Source organism: Chenopodium album, chromosome 5, assembly GCF_948465745.1.
Source record: "Chenopodium album chromosome 5, dcCheAlbu1.1, whole genome shotgun sequence".
In the NCBI taxonomy this organism is placed as follows: Eukaryota; Viridiplantae; Streptophyta; class Magnoliopsida; order Caryophyllales; family Amaranthaceae; genus Chenopodium; species Chenopodium album.
In genome coordinates, this window is record NC_137838.1 from 58,783,334 (window position 1) to 58,792,255 (window position 8,922).

General features: G+C 37.4%; 1 non-coding gene across 1 annotated transcript; it reads right to left on the reverse strand.

Annotated features, from left to right (window-relative positions):
- Positions 1 to 7,769: 7,769 nt before the first annotated feature.
- LOC145633400 (small nucleolar RNA R71) lies at positions 7,770 to 7,876 on the reverse strand. The gene has a single exon (XR_014112728.1). It is a non-coding gene; the product is annotated as a small nucleolar RNA R71 (small nucleolar RNA).
- Between the last annotated feature and the right edge of the window lie 1,046 nt (positions 7,877 to 8,922).

The window sequence follows — 8,922 nt, forward strand, 5'->3', positions numbered from 1 at the left end:
TTGACGACGCGTTTATTCCCTTGTCAAATTGGCGCCGTTGCCGGGGAACGGCTTCCATTACTGTTGTGTTATCTTATTGAGACTAGTCCATTGTTTATATTTTCTTTTGATTTGTTTTTGTTCTCTTTGTTTTGTTTGAGAAAAAATGGCTTATATTTCTATTCCTCAATTTGATAATGAACCGTTTTGGGTGTATTTCAATAGACTTGAGGATTTCCTAGATGGTGTTAAAGGTTTGACCAAGGGTGATTATTGTGAAATCATCAATTTGGGATTAAATGAGAATTTTAGAGGAGTAGTTGATAATATGTTAAATGGTAAATTTCAAGACATGTCTTCGGATGAAGCTTGGGATTTCTATTCATGGTTAGCTAGGGATAATTATGATTGGGAGAGGGCCAATCATGAGACTTATGTTCGGGATTCTCATGATTTTAATGTTGATGCTAATTGTCATGATTTGTCTAATATGAATTCCCATTATGTGCTTGATGCTCCCCATAGTTACCATGTAATGCATGATTTCAACTCCCCTCCCTCTATAGCTCAATGTAATGAGGTACATTCTAATGATGATGAAGTGCATGTTCTTTCTCATATTGCATCCGATTTTTGCATGAATTCTAAAGGTGTGCCCCATAGTCCCCTAGATGATTCCAATGAGCAAGCTTTTGACTCGTCTATCCATGATGATTTGGACTCATTTGAGATTATGGCCCAAATATTTCTTGAGTTTCAAACGGTAGCCCATAACCTTATGAGCGAGTTCATTGATAAGGCTTCATTAGAAAGAGATGAGTTTGAGAGAAATTTGCCCCCATTCACTCTTGATTTTGAGATAGTAGAAGGAAAGGATGTTTATTGTGTTGAAAAGGAGGATAAGGTTGATTACTTTGGAGTTTTTGAGCTTGAGGGAGATGTAGAACATGAGGGTTCTTCATTTGAGGATTCCATGATTGATTTTCATTCCCTCATTAGTGATGTGAGATCTTGTGATGAGGGATATGCTACCCCTTTTTGCCTTTCTCATACACCTTTTTCCCAAAGGTTTAACCATATCTCCTACTATCCTATGTTCCTCCCTTCTTTTCTCAAAGAACCTCTTAGGGATCCTCTTCCTTTTCAAGCTTCCAAAGCCCCTAACCCTTTCATTGTTGATGAGGAAAAGAGTTATAATGCCAAACAAAAACATTTTTGTGAGGATTTTTCTTTTTCTTCTTCTACTTTTTCTTCTTATTTTCTTGATTTTTCTTTTGATTCTTTTACTTTTTCTTTTCTCCCTTCTCTCAAGCATAAAGTCTCCTTGTACTTTATGTTTGCTTGTCATATGAGCATCGCGTATGCTCTATTTCTTGATATGTTTGCCGGTGCATATGACAAGTTATTGCGTTCTTTGTCGGGTTATTTACTAGATTGGTCATGCTTGGACGTTAAGCAAGCCTTTGCGGGAAGTAACCCGTGTTTTATTGCTTTCTTTTTCTTTCTTTTGTGTTTCTCATTTTTGTTTACTCTCTTGTCTATGTGTATAGGTACTCGATGCACATACTCATGTGCAAGGATTTTGGATTGAGCTCCTTGAGAAGAAGCACACCAATGATTGCTTGCATTTGGAAAAGCAACAAAGACGAGGAATTAGATGAAATTGTGGACAATGTGCTCAATTGCGGGTTTCAACACCCACCTCACATTTGGTTTACTCTTTCCTTCTTCCCTCATCTTGGATTTGCTTTCTTAATTGCATTTGGATTGTATGATTATGAATTGTTGTGTGAATGAGTTTTCTTCCTTCCCCTCCCACCCACCCTTTGTGCCTTTATTTTGAGCATTGAGGACAATGCTCCATTCTAGCTTGGGGGAGTAGCTATTCGCTAGCTTGGGGGGGTTATCTATATCTCTTGGTGGTTTCTTAATCCATAGTGTCATGATTGCTTGATTTATTTCTCTCATACTTGCCAAAGTCTATTTTTGAGATTGGTTTTCTATGTTTGGATGGCCATGAGCGCCTTATTGAGTTGACTTTTAGTATATGTAGTTTTGATTGATCATGCTTTCATATTGCACTATTGTATATGCATTCTTGAGTATTGTTGGTTTTGTGAATATTTGTGTGTATAGTGTCTTTCCATGGCATTCAAGGCAAGTTTCAAAATGTTTTGTTTTAAACTTGGACATAATTGGGCTTTAGCACCTAGAATACCCTCTTTGCTAGTTGTTAGAGGTTTTCATGCACTTGAATGTCGAGGTTGGTTCACACATATAACATTGCCAAGGTAGTAGAACTTAAGGGCTATGAGACCTTAGCTCACTTGGTTTGTGGTAAGATGGTTGTCGCTCTCTAGCTAGTTGAAGCTTTAAAGGTGATTTTTGCTACTCCACTACCGTCATTTTTGTGAGGATGTGTCTATTTTGTTCTAGCCTTCTACATTTCTTGCATGTGTGGCGTTTGGATCCTTGGCATTGCTAGCTTATATCGAGAATTTGGCTTAATCTACCCAAGATCGAGACCGAACCAACCTAGGGGAAGACGAAGGCAATTAGGATTTTTGTTTTGTTTTATTATTTTCTTTTCTTTTATTTTTCTTTTGCATTTGCTCATTTAGTAACCCAATTTGAGCCATTTTCCCTTCTTTGGCATAACCACATTACAAACCAATGGACCTTTGCTTTATTTTCACCTTTATTAGTTTTTGTGAAGCATTCTTGGGACTTGATTTGTATTTTTGGTTAATGAAAGTGAGAAAAAGAATGAAAAAGAAGTGAAAAAAAACTCAAATTTTGGTACTTGTGTTTATATTTGTTATGTTGAATGGGTTGAGTAAATGAGAAGAAAATAAAGGAAATGAAAGAAAAAGCCGCTCAAAGTTAAAAGAGGCGAGAGCAAAGAATAAAAAGAAATGAAAAAAAAAGAAGAAAATATTGAGAAAATACAAAAATATTTGTTGTTTGGTTGAAAAAGAATAAGCTTGGGGGAGGTGTTGCTAGAATTTTTTATTTGAAAGTTGGTAGTTTATTGAATTTGAATTGAGGAATGATCAACCTTGCTTCACTTCTAAGTTTACCACCAATTTCCAAATTTATTTCCACACCCTTTACCCTAGCCTAAACGTTTCAACCCTTTTAAGACCTTTTGACCTTAGTGAGGTTTAGTTACTACCGATGGAGGGTAATCAAGCCAAGCCTATTGAGCGAGCTATCAATGCCAAGATGTCGGGTAGCCTGAATGTTTTTCATTGATTATTTCTTCCGATTCCTTCGAGGAATCTCGAGATATCACCTTAAAAGTGGATGCAAAACTAGTGAGGATGCGGGAGTTTGGTTGGAGATAAGGAGGAGTGTGAGTCCCTCTAAGTCCTCTACCCTTTGCATGCTTTATGTGTGTACCAACCTTAACTATTCTTTTGCTTGGCTACCTTTAATGTCTAGAAAGGTTTGTATTCTTGTGCATTTAGCCCATTGTTTGTGTTTGGTTTGAAATATCAAAACTCGAGTTTTCTTGATTTCACCTTTGCCTTGAATGTTATGTTTTGTCGAGAGTTGTGGGTTAAACCTCTTAGGAAACCCTCACGAGAGCTTACTCGTCCTCTTTGGCGACATAGGGGTTTAAAGGGCTTGATGCATACGCTAAATGCATCCGTGATTCCTACGACAGTGAGTTAGTGTACATTCTTTCTCTTTGTTTCTATTTTGTTTTTTTTGCTTTCAATAATTCCATCTTGTTCTCTCTTGCCTTAGCTTTGCTCGAGGACGAGCAAAGGCTTAGCTTGGGGGAATTTGATGAGTGACATTTATGTCACTCTTAGGGAGTAGTTTTAGAGTCATTTTCGTATTTATTTTATCTTATTTTCATTTCTTTCTCTTGTTTTCTCTTTAATAAAGTTTCTAGTTTATTTTGGTAATTTTGTCGTGTTTTAATTCTTTTCGTAGTTTTTAGTTTATTTTCGTATTTTATTTGCTTTTGATTTGTTATATTTCGTTCTTTATTTTTCCCTTGAAAGTATTCTAATTTACTTTTTTATTTTAATTGGTTTTGAGTCTATTTTATTTCACTTTCTTTACTTGTATAGTTTTATTTAATTTTTATTAGCTTAGTGTTATTTATCTTATTTTATTTTACTTTATTTTACTTTATTTTATTTTATTTTATTTTATCTCTTAGTAATACCCTCGTGTTTTTGGTTGTAGGTGTCCCGGGTTTCAAGGTCATGTTCGTGTTCGGAGGTCCAAGGTTCGAGGCGCAAAACTTGAGCCAACCCAAGCTGCTGCCTCCTATCCTTCACCCCATCTCCTTCATTATCCTACACCACACCAAAACACAGCCACACACACCTGCCTCACTCCCAGCCACCTAGCACCGCACATCCCCTGCTCCACCACACATACACCACCACAGCCTAACCAGCCTGCAACCTCACGCAACCACGCATATCACCATCATCCACCTTTCCCCTGCTCAACCAACACCAACAGCAACACGACCTGACCACCGTAACCCAGCCTGCTTCACCCCGCATCACCACCAGCACCCACAAACCGCACCTTGCTGCCACCAATCACCCACCAATTCACGCACCCCACAACCCAAACCAAACCCGACTCAACCAACTGCACAGCCACATCAACCAAACCCACACCAATACACCACCAATTTCACACCTGACCCGCAACTACTCAAACCACCAATCGACCCAAAAATCAGAAAAATTAGCAATTTAATCGGGTTCGGGCAAACCGTTGGTGGTTCGGTCGAAGTTCGAGACAGAGACTTTGTGGGTTTCGTTAATCGAAGAGGAGTGGTCGAACATACCCATGGTTCGACCGAACCAACCCCGTAGTTCGGCCGCACCAACCCACGGTTCGATCGAACCATTTCACGAGCTATACACATGGCTTTTAATGAAGATGAACGGCCTCGATTTGATGATGATAGTCGATGAGCGGTGGTGATGGTGGTGCGTTTCAAAGGAGTATAGAGCAGCCATTAATTTGGATGAATGAAAAATCGGGGGGGGGGGGGGAGCTGAGGAATTGAGGGGTTTTGGTTTCCTTTTTCTTTTTCTTTTATTTTTACTTTCTTTTTCTTTTCCTTTTCTTATTTCTTTTCTCTTTTGTTTTCTTTTCTATTTTATTTTCTTTTTCTTTTCCTTTTCTTTCTTTATTTTATTTCCTTCTTTTATTTTTCTATTTTTCCTAGTTTTATTAGCTTAGTATAAATACCCAATTTTGGGGTAATTAGAAGAGGAGGGAATAACTATCTATTCCTCTCTCTAGTTAGTTTTAGTTTTAGGTTAGATTAGGATTAGTCTTCTTTGGTAGAGAGAGAAAGTGAGGTTTTCTTCATTAATGAACTTGGATTGTGAAGAAGGAGCTTGTTCAATCCTTTGTAGATCTTCATCTTCAATTAATGAGCAATTTCTTACTCTCTCTCCTCTATTTTTATTTGTTTATTTTGATGATTATTTTAGTTGTTGGTATTGCTTGTTGATCATGTTGATTCTTGATTATTTGTTGATTAATCTTGTTATTATCATGATTAGTGAGTAATTTCCCCATTAAGGGGATGGTTGTGGTGTAGTTGGACCTTGAGCATGTTCTAGGGTTTAGAATTGATTTATTTGTGATTAAAGTCTTTATATGCTTGATATTCTTTAATCTTCTTGCAAGTGCACATTGTTGGTTGATTAAAGGTGAATCTTTGCTAACAAGAAACGGAAGTTGACTTAGTTAAGGTTCATTAGTATCGATTGTTATTTAATAGTACCTCCTAGTATATGGTTCTAATGTGGAAGCATAGAGGCTATGTTAGGAGAAGCCAATTGACCCTGGAAGGCGGCTAGATTGGATTCTTAATTTCCATATTCGAGCATGTTTAGTTCATAATTAATTCAATTTCTATGCCTTTGTTTATGTTCAAGTGAATGCTATACCTAAACCATTTCCCTTAATGTTTTATTTCTTGTTTTAGCAGTTTTAGACTTTAGTTTATTTATCCCCTATTCCGGACTAGCTTAATTGTCGATAACATTTGGTGGTGTTTACCGTTCTCTATGGTTCGACCCCTATGCTTGCCTTATACTCGTATTAGGTTTGTTTAGGTTGTATTAATTGTATTTGATCTAGGGATAGACAATTGACGACGCGTTTATTCCCTTGTCATCCTTTCATCATGATTTATTTTATTACTTTGATTAGTTTAGTTTCTAATATGTGTGAGTAGTTTAGTTTCTAGGGTTTATGGGGATCTAATAAATAATATGAAGGCGTAATTTGTTGTACGTTGTTAATTATCAATGCTAGATTAATTTCCTATTGATTGGATTAATGCTCTGTGACTAGATTAGGCCTATCTTTTATGCATGAGTTTGACAATATTGATTCAAGATTCGAGAGATGAGAATTGATGTTTAGGTCTAGTTTCAATAGGCAGGTTAATTTATAAATGGTTAAGGCGAGAATCGAGAGATGAGATTTAATACCGGTAAATTAATTGTGTGATTGTAATACGTAGCGAAAGCCCTTTACAATCTGGTTAATTGATGCATTGATGATTGACTATTATTGATTATTGGTATTGCATGATAATTTCTTATTGGATTGTTTTAATGTTTTACAATTGCGGCTTGTAAAAGTATAGCAATATTAAATTGATGAATCGAGCAGATGTTAATTTGATATTAAAGGTTATTTTCAATAAGAACTTAGATCTAGTAAATTGCGAGAGCCTGTTAGATCTATGTTGATTAATAAATTGCGAGAGCCTGTTAATCATGTTATTTATGCAATGTCAATGATTGATTACTATGTTTTACCCTGGAGTATTATTTATTGGTTAACCTATGCCCTAGATCCTTTTATATATTGTTTTCTCCCTATTCCTATTCTTTGTAGTTTAGTTTCATACTCAAATATAAATATTGGTTACTTAGATAATTTAGATTATAATAATTAATTAGGAGTAAAAAGACTTGTTTCCCTGTGGAGATCGACCCTACTTCCCTATCTACTTTAGTTAGAGGACTTAGGAATTATTTTTGATTAGGGGATACGACTTTACCCTGTCAAAATTTGGCGCCGTTGCCGGGGAAACGGTTTTATTTTTATTTCTGATTGTTTTTTGTAGTCTAGATTATTTCTCTTTTGTCTCAGAGAGAGTTAGTTCTTTGAGACAAATCTCATATTTGCTTCTAGTTTTTGTTTATGCCCAGGTGTTCCAGATCAGGTTACATCCCATTCGATCCCGAGATCGAACGTTCCTTCCATAGACAGAAAAATCTCTACAAGCAAATCCTGGCGGATTCCGGTGATAATAACAATAATCACCGCGACCCTCCAACTGATTCCAGCGATTTAATTCCAGCGATTTAGAGGCATCATCAGACGCAGAATCAGAGATGACGGCTCCAAAGAAGCTTAGTGATTATTCACAACCAAAGCTTACGGATTTTCCACATCTCACCCCTACTCCGGCTCTTGATGGGGTTCAATTTGAAATTAAACCTCAATTTATAACGATGATAGAGAGGAAGCAATTCAGTTGAGCAAAGGGTGAAGACCCGAATCTTCACATTGCCGACTATTGTCAATATTGCAACACCATCAGGCAAGCCGGGGTCACTCAAGACCAAATCAGGGAGATTCTCTTTCCCTTCTCTTTAACTGGAAAAGCTAAATTGTGGTTTAATGGCTTAAATAGAACTACACTTGGTATAACTGACTGGGAAACTCTTGTTTTGAATTTCTATAAAAAGTATTATCCTACAGAGAGAACAGTAGTACTACGAAGTGCGATTCAGAACTTTGCCCAAGAAGCCGATGAGTCTTTATATGAGGCTTGGGAGAGGTTCAAGGACCTACAAAGAGAATGCCCTCACCATAATTTAGCGCAATGGCAGTTGATCCAAGCCTTTTATAACGGCATTGGAAATTCCTCTAGAATAATTTTAGACTCTGCAGCTAGTGGGAGATCTATGAATCTTAATGTTGATGATGCAGGTCAGGTTATTAAAGATATGGCGATACACAATTCCCAATATGGGAATCCCAGAGGATTTGCTAACAAGGGAAAGCATAGTGTCGACTCTGTATCCTTTTTGCAAGCTCAACTAACCTCTATTTGCCAAAAATTAGATAATCTGAGCACTGCTAATGTAGCCAATGTTTCTGCGATTAATAATAATTCTAATGAGACTTTCTGTGAAAATTGTGGTATTGTAGGTCATTGGGAGCAGGATTGCAGGAGTTTCGTGGAGCAAGTTAATGCCTTCCAAGCTTATAGGCAGAATAACCCATACTCCAACACTTACAATCCTGGGTATCGGAATCATCCATACCTATCCTACCGGAGCACTAATGTTCAAAATCCACCACCACAAGAACCACAGGCGCCACAGCAACAACAGCAGAAATATTATCATCCAAATGCTAGCCAGAAGAACCAACCACAACAACCCTCCTCATCTTCTGACCCTTCTCTGGTGGAAATTAGAGCAATGTTGGCTAATATGCAAAAGCACATGGAGAGCAGAGATGCGACAATTGATCAAATTCTGGCGCACAATAAAATTGTAGATAATCAAATTGCGCAACTCTCCGCTACTCTACAAGCCCGCCAACAGGGAGCCCTGCCGGCACAGCCGACTAGGCCTACGGATCAAGCATTTGCAATTACTCTAAGGAGTGGTTCAAACTATGAAGGGCCCTCTATGCCCAGAGTTGATGAACCTGTTTTATTAAATAATGCTAATCTTGATTCCGTTAAACCAAACAATATAGTTGATAGCCCGCAGGGCTAAAGGATAATACTGACATATCTAATTCTACATTGCAGGGTAAAACTCCAGAGAAGGTGGCTACTTCAGACAAGAATAAGAATGCTCCAAAGCCAATTATCAAACTTCCTTTCCCCAATCGTCAATTGAAGACAAA